This window comes from Phocoena phocoena, chromosome 18 (assembly GCF_963924675.1).
Source record: "Phocoena phocoena chromosome 18, mPhoPho1.1, whole genome shotgun sequence".
Lineage (NCBI taxonomy): Eukaryota > Metazoa > Chordata > Mammalia > Artiodactyla > Phocoenidae > Phocoena > Phocoena phocoena.
In genome coordinates, this window is record NC_089236.1 from 59,020,125 (window position 1) to 59,035,167 (window position 15,043).

Consider the following 15,043-nt stretch of genomic DNA (forward strand, 5'->3'; position numbering starts at 1 on the left):
ATAATGTATGTTTGGTATATTATATATTCTAAACTATTGAGCAAATACATGTTATGCTTTTTAAAACACCTATTGGAAGATTTTGAAACACATAGTTTACTAAACATTTGTTTTCTCAATTCACAGTTGATATGAAATGATCATAAAGCTACACTGTTTTATGGAGACCATTTAGTTTTCCAATAGTAGTGTCTGGTATATATAATAGAGGAATGAGAGACAGAAAGAGAGAGAAAGACAGAGAGAAAGGGACTCTATTAAGTTACTTGATGATAATCAAAATATTTAAATGAAAGCAATATTTTATAATAAGTTTTTAAATTTATTCTTCTTTATCCTCACATTCTGTTTGGTCTTGGAATATATATTTTTTTAATTAGTGTTCTTAAATGTCATCATAAAGTACAAGTTCACTAAATTCCTTATGATACCATGTTACCTTTGTCAAAAATATAGACACACACACACACAGAGGTATGATAAAATTGAGTTAAGTTTAAAGAGTTTAACATAAATTTGGATACAATATTTCAGAATTGTTTCTCTTTATTTAACCAAGTTACAAATATAATTTCTCCAGGTTGACATAGACAGATAAGATTAATAATATAAGATTTGATTCTAGAAAAAAAATCTAAATCTAATTAACCTGAGTATGTGATCTCTTTGCACTTAATTTACATTTTCCTTCATGTAATATATGTGTCCTAAATGCTTGAAACTACCTTATTCACTACAAATTTAACTAAAATACCCTACATATCATAAAGTTGAACTAACATTGTCTTTGAATTAGTGAAAAATAGTGTTATTTTCATAAATTTTTAGGCAAATAACATGCATTTCAGTATGGAAATGCAAATTTATTATCTTACAATATAGTTTGCTTGCTAATTAACTTAAAATTACTTTTTTTCCCCTATGATATCATAGACATATGTTTGGCACTATTTCCCTAGGCCCCTAAATTTATAGTTTGTTACATATTTTGTGGATAATATTTATTGAATAATTGAAATTTCTCAGAATAAGTTAAAGTATGGTGAGAAGATTTTTGATAGTATTTATTCAGAAGTTGAAAAGTCATCCAATTCATTTTCTTGAAACTGAACATTATAGTAAAAACTTTACAAGCAAATGTCTAGTAAAATTAAATCCAGAATTTTTTTTCTTTCATTTTAAAAATTTTAGATTTCTTTTTTATTGAGTGACATCTATTTTGTTTTCTTTTTTTCGCTGGAGTATAGTTGCTTTACAATATTGTGTTAGTTTATACTGTACAGCAAAGTGAATCAGCTATACATATACTTATATCCCCTCTTTTTTGGATTTCCTTCTCATTTAGGTCACCACAGAGCACTGAGTAGAGTTCCCTGTGCTATACAGTAGGTTCTCATTAGTTATTTATTTTATACATAGTATCAATAGTGTATATATGTTAATCCCAATCTCCCAATTCATCCCAACCTGTCCCCCTGCTTCCCCCTTGGTATCCATATGTTTGTTCTGTACATCTGTGTCTCTATTTCTGCTTTGTAAATAAGACCGTCTATACCAATTTTTTCAGATTCCACATATATGAGTTAATATACGATATTTGTTTTCCTCTTTCTGACTTACTTCACTCTGTATGACATTTATTGATACAACATTATATAAGTTTCATGTTGTACATTATATGTCTACTTCTGTGTGCCCTACAGCGGCCCGCCACCAAAAATTTAGTTTCCATCCATCACTACAGTTGATCCCCTTCATTTATTTCACCCTCTCCAACCCCTTCAATTCTCTGTTCTCTGTTTCTACATATATTTTAGACCCAGAGCGCAGTTTATAACTCTTCTGAGAAGTATGCTATTATACATTTAAGGGTATTGTTCTGTAAGTTGGCATTTTAAAAAGCATAAAATACAATGCTTTTTCTTTAAAGAATTTACATTAGCCCTAAAGAAAATCTTGTTTTGTGAGATTAACTAATGTGGTTTTCACTCAGTAATACATCCCCCCAATTAAAACTGTTGAACAAGATTTCTTAAACAGTGAAAATACATAATACCATATAGTCACTGTAATGCTAAAAGTATTTGCACAATTCTCTCATTCTCATGAATGTTTGTACACTTTTCTAACATATATATTTGATGTGTTTTTCAAAAACATCTGTCAGAAAACATTTCAAAGTGTATTTTAAAATATTTACATACATCATATACCTAGCATAAACAATAAAACCCAAACGTTAATTCTTATAAATCATACTACTAATGATTCACTCAATTTATTCTAACAATTTCTCAAAAAAGATAGTTTTTAATATTTTAAGTAAAATATTTTATTATGCTAATAGCATAAAACTATTTTATTACAAAAACATTTTTAAAAATAGACTGATTTTTATTCATAGAAAATTTCCAAAATATATAATTCTATTGATAAGATTATGTTAAAAGTAGAAAATGACCTGTTACGAATAGAAAGATACAGGACTAATTTCCATTTGGAAATGATTTGAGATCATCTTTAGAGGGCAGCACCTAACTAGGGAAAGAGGTATTTCAGGTCTAAGCAGGAATTTGAGTACATATTATAATGGCTAAAACTGGCAGTTAAAAGTTGATTGCCCATTAAACTATCACTTATTCACAATTCAAATATAAAAAGAGGCTAAACAACAGCATCTAATAGTAACCTAAATCTGTAATGCAGTTGCAAAATACACTTTATTGAACATCACCAGCGGTTAAAAGCGCATATATTTTGTCAATTAACACTGAAGCACATGGAGCAAATTTTCTTTATTCCTAGCATGGTAATACATAGCAACAGTAATCCATGCATTAACAACCATGTTTTATGAAAAAAAGAGAGTAGGAATGTATTTCACATTTAATTTGGATGATAGCAAAAAAATTGATAAAAAGATACAAATAGTGATGTAAAATGAATGAGGCTCTTCCTATATTATTTTATAGTTTTAATGAGGCTAGAATTTTAAAACATGGGTCAGAAAACTTTTGTTCCATGTTACTTGAATTAAAAAAAAAGAATGATAGTTAAGAATTATACAGTGAAATATTTTAATAATTACTTTATTAAGCATGCTCACATTAATGAAGCAATTGTTCCATCACTCCATGATTGTGTAATGGGAACATCGTATCTGCACATAATCATTATTTCTGGAAATCCTTGATAAGATAAAACAGTCTTCTGAACTTTTCTATACCCAATGACAATCCTTTTGTAAAGTTTTCAAACTATAAAAGACAAACTAAGACACTTCAAGAATTGTATAAACTGGACTCTAATAATCTTAGTGCTTAACATTAGAGACTGGGTGTGTTATTACTTATTTATGTATAAATGAATCACTTACACATATAATTAACAAATAATTTACTATCTCACCAGTAGATTATCAAGACTACCATACAGAGCAGCCCCTCATCCATTTATCCATTCAACAAATATTTATTGAGCATGTACTCACGCTAAGCATTCCTAGGAGCTGCCCAAGACTTCACAATATAGGCTCCTGTCTCATGAAACATTAAATTACCAGTCTTCTCATTTTACTTTTAGATAGGATGTGTGTGTGTCTCTGTGTGTGTGTGTAGTGACAAATGGGTACAGAGGCAGTTGTTCTGACTGCCCCATCAAGAAAAAACCTTCTTGTTTCTTTAGCACAATGTGATAAATTTTACTCATATAATATTTTAACTAAGGTAGTAGAAAAAGCATTTTCTACAATATTCTGTGCTTATGCTGTTATCTGTAAAACCACTTAAAATAATTTTTATTTTAAAATGTGGCTAAATTTAAAAGATATAAATATGTCTACAGTATTCTAACCCTTAATCATACATTTTAATTGGCTGTAATAGCTTATTAAAAAAATGAAGACATATAATTAGCATAATAATTTTAAGGAAATCTATTAACTCACTTTTACTTTTATCCAGTTCTTTAATTTTAATTTAAAAATATATGGTTTTAAGGGCGTTACTTATTAGTAGTTACAGCAACTAGCCTGGTTTAGAGATTTAAAAATCAGACATTTAGACTAATTATTACTGTTGTACAGATCTCTGCATTCAAATGAAGTTCCAGGCATGCATGTAAAACTAAGATGAAAATGAAAGGGAGTTTTATTAAGACATTTATCTCCATGAAAAAGGCAAAATCTTGGCCTTGTCAGTTCTCAAGTTTTTATTAAGTATCTGTAAAATACAGATAAGCCTTTATGTTGTCAAAATATCAATTTTAATGGAATGCATGGAAGATCCAGGGTGAAGCTTAAATTTGAATAGCATGATATACTATGAAATTACTAAAAAAGAGCAGAGGTATGCTTCAAGTATATCTTATGCTGACCTTAGATAAATAGGCCCACAAATTATAAAGCAGCTATTTTTTTGACATGAAAGAAACTTCAGTCAGAAAAGAGAATAACATGTTTTGTTTGTGCCTTAATATTAGTCTGCAAAGCCAATGTATTTCTTGTCATATTATTATTATATTGTTTTACTTACCTTGAATGACTTACCTTGTGATTAACTTTTGAGTTATTATTATTTTACATGTTATATTTTAATTCTAAGGTTTTCAAGGACTTTAAATGCCATAAAGTTGAAGTCTTATTAAACTTTCTTCAACTTTATGGTATTTAAAGTCCTTGAAAACCTTGGAATTAAAACATAACATGTAAAATAATTTTGACATTTCTTCATTTGGCCTCTGTTATGCTGAACAATATTTGCAGCTGTGTAAACCATATGTTCTCCAATATCTGTTGAAAGAAAGCTAGTATTTGTAACTTAAACCTGAAATGTTTACAGAAATTTTTGAACATTTCAATAGATGCATGAAGATTTTTATCTTACTTACTTGAAAACTATATTCAACAGAGTTGATTTCCCTCAGAATCTTCCCATGGTTTTGAAATTCTCATAAGCATGCCAACTTTCATTTCACTCACATCTTATGTGGCATCATATTAAACAAATCTTAAGGTCCCCTGATATTACTCTACTTCCTATTTTCTCATTGTCTTCTACTGATGACAGATATTGGCTACAGAAACTGTGGTTGCATAATGTGGTTAGGACGCTGTCCATGGGCCTCTTTATTGTTTAGGCAAAATATGTATATGGGAGGTTTAGACAGTTCCATTATGGCAGAATGGCTCAATCTTCATATTTGGGCACTTCATTCTCTTCCACAAAGCCCCGCAAGGCAAAAGTTTTCCTAATGTTTTAATTGGCTTACCATATAAAAATTAATAGTATCAACCTGTGAACTGAACTCTCAGCACCATATGTTGCTTTGGAAGATAGTCTCTGATAATTTTATTTATTACCCTCATTAAGTGATCCGATAAACTTCATACAATCATGATCTGTCATTGCAGATAACATTTATTATGAAAGTATACAGACAGAGGGTGTCCTCACATCATTTAAAGAGGCCATGTTATGTTTCAAATTGATACATAAAACCATGAACTGTGTCACCTGGTGGCTGTCCACTGACCAACAAAATCTGTTCCCAAATTTGTTAATTTCTCCGTTGCTGATGCCCTGAAGACTGTTTTTAGTTGCATCCACTTTTTGGCTCATTTAATTTTATTTGTTCTCATGATTTCAATGATCTTAATTGCCATCCTTAGATCATTGCCTTATTTGCTGGCACCTTTATTTTAAATGGTCCATATCTGAAGCTAGTGCTTTTTCTTTTACTTTACCCTGAAGCACTTCACTAACAGTGTTGCTGAAGCAGAAGCCACTAGGAATGAGCTAATATTCTATAAACTCTCGTGTGATAACAACCAGGGTCATACTCATGTGGTGAGCACCTATTGCTACGGGCTTACTCCAGATCAGGGAAAGTCGGTTTGGCAGACAAGACAAGAGCCCAAGTGGCTCATTGCTGGCAGTATTATCGCTGCTTACATACATTCCTGGCCTTCTTTCTTTGGTTTCTATGTTACCACATATGTCTCCTATTCCTGCATGTTTTTTTTTTTTTTTTTTTTTTTTTTTTTTTTGCGGTACGCGGGCCTCTCACTGTTGTGGCCTCTCCCGTTGCGGAGCACAGGCTCCGGATGCGCAGGCCCAGCAGCCATAGCTCACGGGCCCAGCCGCTCCACGGCATGTGGGATCTTCCCACACCGGGGCGTGAACCCTCATCCCCTGCATCGGCAGGCGGACTCCCAACCACTGCGCCACCAGGGAAGCCCTCCTGCATGTTTTAACAATATTTTTCATTGCCATCCTCCTTAAACCAATCTTGAAAATTTACAGTTTCTCTAGATTCAACCTTAGTGTCTCTTTATCTAGACAATCCTAACTATCCCATATCTTTAAATTCCAGCTATAATTCTCCAGTTGAAAAATATCAATGCTAAACAGGGAGATCAGCTCGGTGCTTTGTGACCACCTAGAGGGGTGAGATAGGGAGGGTGGGAGGGAGACGCAAGAGGGAGGGAATACGGGGATATATGTGTACGTATAGCTGATTCACTTTGTTATACAGCAGAAACTAACACACACCACTGTAAAGCAATTATACTCCGATAAAGATGTTAAAAGAAAAGAAAAATATCAATGCTAATTCCAGTTAATTTTCTGATTCCAAATCAAGATGGCAACTAACACTTCATAGCTTCTTTTGGTATCTTGAAATCAATTCAGACCCAGTCTAAACTGAAGTTGTTTTTACCCAACTGAGTCCTTACTAAGAGTCCTCTATCTGTGAAAATGGCAGTATTATAACCAGAGACACTTATGCCACCCTTATATCCAGTAAATCACCAATTTCTCTCAACTTTTTCCTTTTATCCATACATGTCTATATATTCCCATTACCACTAGTTCAAGCTTTCATCATATTTTTTCCCTACACTATTGCAATAACCCTCAAACTTATTTCAATATATCCATCTTTCTCAATGTCAATCAAGTTTTATAGAGCAGTCAATGTAATATTTTTTGGATAATAAGACAAAATTACCAATTCTCTTCTTTACAATACTCTCTAACAGATTGTTATTCTTAAGGTAATTTTTAAAAAATCCTTAATATAGCCTAAAATTTCTGTATTATCTGGCTTCTGTCTATCCCTTAGGCATCATATCATTTCATTATAAAATCAGGGACACTCTAGCTGTTTTGAATTCCTGGTAAGCAGCAGACTCCCCCTGGATTCAATGCTTTTGCACTTATTATTTCCTCTACCTTGAATATTGCTCCATTTGTCCTTAACCCTAATACTAACCCTTACTCTTTATGGGTTCAGATTCAAAGTTACTTTGTCACCAATGTTTTCTCTGATATTTCCTGATACTATAAAAGGTCCATATTGTTTGCTCTTATTTCAAACTGTTTTTCCTCTTTTTGTTACCTATTAAATACCTATAATAAATTTTTTTAAATTATTGATTTCATACATCTACCCCCAATATACTTAAATTCTACCAAAAAAGCCAGCCTTATCAGTGTCAGTATATGACAATTTGTCAAGCACTGTTTAGAAAATGAATGAATAACTGGATTATTGCTTTTGTAATAACAAGCATTTCTACTTTGATAGAATATTAATGTTACATAAAACTTTAAGTTACATCTAGAGTGTTTATTTCTATTTGAAAGAGAATATTTAAATATCGGCAATTAATCATAATAATATTTCTTGTTTGAATTGCTGATGTTATAATGATAGGATGTGATGAGTACCTACATCATCCCAGGTTGAGGGATTCCTAAATTGAAGTTTAAGTGTAGGGATTGGCATTTGGCCTTCAGAGGCTTAGGCTAAAGCTGAATATAGATCATTTGGTCAAATTCTGAGACTGAAGCTGAACATCAATGTTACAGTCCTTAATAAAAGTTACTACTATGCATTGTTATATAAGTGGAATGTTGATTAGTGTTGATAGGGAAGAATTAGGTTTTAGCTCAACTTTTTATGTTTGTTTGAATGTTTTATGATGTAATGTCAGTGTCATTAAAGTGAAAAAATATTATGCTGAACAAAAAAAGATTCTAGCAGAGTTTTATTAAAAAGGACTGAAATGTAAAAAATTAATGAATGAATTATTTTGTCTATTTCTTACAATTCTATATCAGATCTCAGTGAGGGCAATATAAAATCATACTTTGGCTGAGATTATTTATACAAATTTTTTACTGTAATTTCTACAATAATTTTATATACTACTTTGATAATTAGGAATGACATGGAGATCACTCATTAGCAAATCCTTATTTTTTTATTCTCATAGTGAAAGTTCAGATGTGAAAATAGATCACAAATTCAATTCGATTTTGAAAAACAATCAAAGAATCTAGTTGATCTTTGATTTGCTGGGAATCAGTTTCTGTTTCTACTGGTATAAACTCCATGAGAATGGAGATTCTTTTTTCATATTCCCAGCACTTAGAATGGAAGATAACATATGGTAAATGCTGCATGAAAAGTTACTGAACAAATTACATGAATGTATTAATCATTAAAACATTTTAAATAAAGTATATTTAATCTGGAATAGAGAAAATATACTTAGCATTTAGAGAGAAGTAGTAATTTGGCATAAGATTTCTCTCTGCCAGCCCTTTTATTTAATTGCCCAGAGTTGACTTTTCTCCAGTACATTTGAGCGATTATTATTTTTTAATTATTTATAATTTTAAATGAAACATAAATAACAAACTACTTGTAAATATTCGAAATTGTCATTGTTAAATTATTGCTATGCAAATACCAGGGAAGAAAACCTGTGCAAATATCCACCTTTAGCTTCATATGTCAACAAGTACACATACACACTTCTAAAATACTATTACAATGTTAATGATGGAAAATTTTACTTACAAAGTTTTTATTGTTCTATAGGAGAATTTTGAAACCTTTAAATCATTGATCACTGAGAACATCACCATGTAGCTTCAGTATGATTGCATAGAACACAGATACTCAGTTCAGAATACTTTTCATGCAAGGAGAAAAAGAAAAATCAAAGAGTTTTTAATAAAAACTTTAAAGTGCAATAAATTAAAAAATATACTTTTAGGCACAATTAAAAATATGTACATGTAACATTACTTTTATTTCAATTTTATTTATTGATGATTAATGAAATTAAATCCTTTTTTCTCACTGTGATTTCCTCTTACCTGTCTTTAACTGCTACTTTCCTTTCAATCTTACAGTGGAGGATAATTGAAATTATGTCTATGACTTGGAAACTGACCAGTATTCTGAAATGTGAGTTACCTTCTTAGTTTTAATTATCATCTTTTTGTATACATAATGTATTACTTTGAATACTATACAGCAGTGGCATAATGGAAAGGACACATATTACCAAACTGACACAGTCTTCAAACCCCCAGGCATCATCATTCATAAACTCTGAATGACAATGAGATAAGCCTATTTTCCCTTATAAAATGTACAAACTATATTAAAAAAAAATTAAAGTGCCTCTAGCCAATTAGTTGTGTGCCTTTAACCCTTAGTATCATAATGGAACTGGAAAGAGAGCTTGTAGTAGTGTTTGGATGTCTCTGTAACTCCCTCCACTCATTTTTCTTAGTCCTCTCTCCATGTAAGTTTTATTCTACGAATATTTAAACAGTAACTAAGGACAATTCTGTAGAATGTCCATTTAAAAATAAAAATCACTTGCTTCTTAGCTGTTCCCTACTCACTTTGGAATAACTTCTGTTCTAATGACTGGAGAAATTTCTCTCAGTCTCCTAAATACTTTATCTGGTTGTAAAATCTCCAAGTTGAATAAGAAGACATTTTGGTCCAGCTACCAAATAGATATAAAAATATTCATTATAAAATTTATCCCTACTCCCTTTGTAATCAGGGAAGGAATATTGGAAGCTTGTATAAATAAGATGGTTAAATATTGGGATTTGTGAGGAGGAACTTGTGGACTCAGGTACAGGCTTATGAGAGATAAATATATATTGTCCCTGTTAGTACTTTCCAGTCCATATTAATTGATATTTATGCATGCTCAAATATTAGGTTGTTGTTTCTGGAATGTGTATGTATACCTGTAAAAAAACAAGGTAATTTACTTGAGAGTAACTGAGATGATATCTAATTATATTCCTGTCCAGCTTGAATGTTAAAATGTCATAGTTAATTATTTTTAAGATAAAAGAAAATTGAGAGAGTCATTACCATTTTGAAATAAGACCAGGACATAGATTTATAGCAGAAAAGAAAACCATGAAGTAGATGAAATCAATAGATGTCAAGCACATGAGAGATTCTTGTGACACTTTAAGAAAATTAGTGACTTTTAGCTATAGACAAAAGGACTTATAAATGTAATCTAAAAGGTTTCTCATTTAATTGACAAAGAAAATCTAAAAGCCTGGAGTGAAATGAGTATTAGATCATGAATTGCAAAATGCTACAAGCTATCTTAAAAAAAATTTCTAATTCGTAAATATATCCTTCGTTAAACTGAAATCGAGTGCCTCTCCTAAAATATATTAGAGTTGTTTTAAAAACTTTCTTCAATAATAATTTATTCTATATAAATGTCAGAAAATGATCACCTGTTCAATTCATGAGTATTTATCCTCATTATTACATACTTTAATTAAAATATAAATACTAACTTACTGTTTTTTCCTCATTTTAAGCCTATTTAAATTTACCTACATTACACGAATTCTTTTAATCTTCAACTTTGCTCTCAAGTTATTAATTTCTAGTCTGGAAAGTTATAAGGTAACCATAAAATGAATACAAACTATTGAATATTAATTATTTTACCCTTTCTGTCTGAGCTTCAATCTCCTATTTTGGAAAACAAAATGAGACAGCAAAAAAAGGCAAAAATGATTAATGTCCACCTCACCTAAACAAAGGCATGTGTCCCAAGTTAGACAATAATTTAATACTCTAAAATTTTAAATAATTAACAGAGTGAAGCCAGGGCCAAGAGGAAAATTATTGAAGATTATGTCTATATTATACTCTATCTATCATCTATCTATCCATCTATCTATCATCTATCTACCTATTTAGCCATCTATCTATCGATCATCTATGAGGGAACAGTTCCTGTTACCTAAAACAGAAGCTGCTCTAGATTCTGAACTATTTCTAAGACTTATCCTCATTTCCCAGGAAATGTACGCACTGCCTTGTAACTCAGAAAAATTGTTTTTTGCTTAATTATGCATAGTTGGTTCTTGGTGCTTATAATTGAAGAACTCCAGTTAATAATTTTGGAAAAATTTGCCTTATTCATTGACTTGTTAATTTATTATATACTTATTGTGCTCTTTTTGTAAGCTGGATTATTCCAAGATGTTTGAACTATGGCATGGACAAATCATTTTAAACAAAGATAAATGGGTATTTTTTAACATTTAGATAGGAATCTCAGAACCTTGCGTACAGTTATTTGTATATATAGCTTTAAAAATAAGCCTATTTAATTAAAAAAATAATTGATTATATGCTCTGACTGTGGGAAATCTATTTACATCTTGAAAATGTTGAAGATAATAGAATAAACCTTGATTAACTTTCCCTAAACAAAGAGATGATAATGTTCAAGACAAGGTCTTAGCTATTATTCTAGTGTTGGGTTTTAAAATTACTATGAAGACAGAGTTGTTATTGATTTATTTCTAGATGCAAATGAGAATTCTATACCAACATATAATTTGAAAAACGGAATATGACTTTTATAAAAACTGCATTCTATGAAGCTTGACAGATCTACAATTTGGCTGAACAATCTCCATTTTCAATCTTTCAACTATATCATTTTACAATATAAAATAAAACAATAAATGCAATTTCAAGCCTCTCAAATGTTACTACTACTGTGTTTCATGTTTTTGATTTTCATAGATGAAGTCACCCTTTAACAGTACTGATGGCATTTTTAAATGTGGAGAAATAAAAATTTACCATATTGCATTTTGTCCTATATAAGTCCATATATTTTCTTTTAATTACTTTAACTAAAGCTATAGAAAATATCTGTATTACCATGTAGTTGTATAGTGGTCAGTATTACACTCTAACAATATGTGCAATGTTCTATAATAGTGGTAAGTATTTTAATTGGTTTAGACATAATTTATTCTAGATCTATGATGTTTCTCATCATTTCATTTTGTCAACTTTTATAATTATACCTGAATTTTAAACATAGCATTTAAAATCTGTATTTTTGTTCTCTCCTAAAGTAGCAATTTCATGCAAAATTGCTTTGTTTATGAGAACACAGCATATGCTTAGTTTTCTCCCAGGATGTTCTATAAATCTGATGAAGTTGGGAAGTAAAATTCCATTAGTACCACTACTCTAATTATAGTATTTATACTAACTTGTTTTGAACATATTGGATGATTAAACATATTTTTTCATATTATTTTATAATGATAAAATAATAACTTTTGTTCTAGAATATTAATTGCAGCCCAAAAATGTTGAAAAAAGTTAGATGAAACCTTGGGTTCCTATTTTATTGCTATCCTTAGTTAACATAATGTCTTGATTGTAATTTTGTCCTGGATCCAGGGGTGCCAGAAGTAGAAAGATGTTCTTCCCCTGGATTTTCAGCTACATCAAACAGTAAATTGTCATTTTCCTTAAGTCAGTTTTAGTTTTATTCTGCCAATTGTAATCATTTTATTATTAAATAACATATCCATGTATAACCTTGACAGTCCTTATGGAAACTGAAATCCTGCTCTGTCAGTTAAGTGACATCTTTTAGTTTCTCTTATTTTGTGATCCTTACACTTACTTGCTAGCAAATCATCATATTCTGTACTGTCTCTCCTACTATAAATACTAACCTATAGAGAAGAGCCCCCAATAACTTTTTTAATGACATCAGTGCCCCCTCAACTTCTTATAGCCTTGGTGTTTGGAGGATCGTCTAGATCTTCCAGTGAAACATAATCTCTGGTGGGTCTTCTAGTCATTAATAACATTACTATATCCATTTGAGTAATTACATATTTCTCTGTCATAGAGCCTATTCTTCCCTCTGTGGTAATTTAGGCATCTCAACTTCACTAAGTTTAGTTTATTACTCTTTCCATGTTTCCAATTGCCTTCTCTTGTTCTCATCAGGTGCTGAATGCTGTAACTTGAGAAAATTGTCTCAAGTCAACAAATATTTCCTTAACCATTTTTATCTTTCAGCACTTTTGCTAAAAATCCTCAGGATCTTGTCTCATGGGTATGGGTTCAGCTTCTTCCACTCCATGCTGGCTAGAGCTTGCAGGTGATTTTCAGCCTTGAAGAGTATTTTCATTATTAGTTTTATGTGTAAATTTTGAATGTGAGAATGGGCAACAGCTCCCAGCAAAATAACTTAAGAATAATGATAGCACAGCACCAGTGCAATTAGTTTACTGCACAGTTCCCTCCAGTGTGGACGGTGAAAATGCAAAAGATGGATATCAAGTAATTAATAATTCAAGTATTTCATTTTTATTATTTATTGGTAGTTTAATACAGGTGGCAATAAATCTCATAAATGAGGTTTAAGGAAAGGCACAGAACAAATATACTAAAATGTACTGAGGCTTCCTGTATATATATATATAAAAATATTAGAAAATTATAGTTATCACTTTCAAATAAAACTGCATTTATAATATCAAATTAATATTAATAGATATATATTTTTGAAGTATTAATAGCTGATATAATAGCATGTTTTGTGTGTTTGTGGGAAAACAATGTTAAAAAAATTTGCAAGAAGTACTAGGTAGATAATTTTGAGACTTTTGTGAATTTAATTTTAACCAAATGTCTCAAAAGAAAAATATTATGTAAAAATCTGAAAAAAAACCCAACACAATCTTTGTTAAAATAAAAGTTAAATTTTGAGCATTATGTTTAAATAAATTTTGCTACAATTTTCTCAATCCCTGTTTAGCTTTGGATGAGTTGATCTTTCTGTTAAATGGAGTTATTAAAACCAAATATTAGCATAGCATGTCTAGATTCCTTAACATACGTTATTTTACTTAGTTACCTAAATGCATATGATCTTATTTGGGACTTATTAAGAACAACGTACTGAGTAGACATGTCATTATCATTCTACCACTTTTAAAGACAAAGATTTCAGATTAAGTAATTGATGCAAAATTACCAATTTAATAAATTGTAATGTCATAGATCAAACTTAGACTTCCAAATTCATGCACAATTCATCTTTTGATAAACTATTGGGTGTCTTTATAAGCTCTAACATACTGCAATCAGAATACTTATAAGTACTAAAAATAGATTGTTTTAATCCTAAAATTATAAATAGATTTTTATGTGGATAACTTAGATGCATTGACACATTTTTTCATAGAGTAAGTATTAACTGTTATTTTTTATTAACATTCTTATGGACTTTTTCAGGAATCATGTCATAAATATTAACCCAAACAATAGCATAACATAATTAACAAATCTTAATGGTTTTAGTTATATATCATGTGTAGTTCAGAAATAAATCCTAAAATAAGTGGATCTGTTCCCTATTAAAAAACTTTCCCCAAAAAATTTTTTTAAACCTAGCTCTTTTTTTTTTTAAACAAACCCTTAAAAAAATTAATTAATTAATGTTTTTATCTTTGGCTGCGTTGGGTCTTCGTCGCTGCGCATGGCATTCTCTAGTTGTGGCAAGCAGGGGTTAGTCTTCGTTGCAATGCATGGGCTTCTCATCGTGGTGGTTTCTCTTGTTGAGGAGCACGGGCTTTAGATGTGTGGGCTTCAGTAGTTGTGGCTCGTGGGCTCCAGAGCACAGGCATAGTAGTTGTGGTGCACGGGCTTAGTTGCTCCACAGCATGTGGGATCTTCCTGGACCAGGGCTCGAACCAGTGTCCCCTGCATTGCCAGGCATATTCTTAACCACTGTGCCACCAGGGAAGTCCCTAGCTCTTCTTTTTTACTACCATATTAGAAGGCAAACTCTTCTTTTTCTCTTTCTTTATTCTCTCTTTCAGTGTGTTTGTTTGTGTGTGGAGTGTGTTTGTGC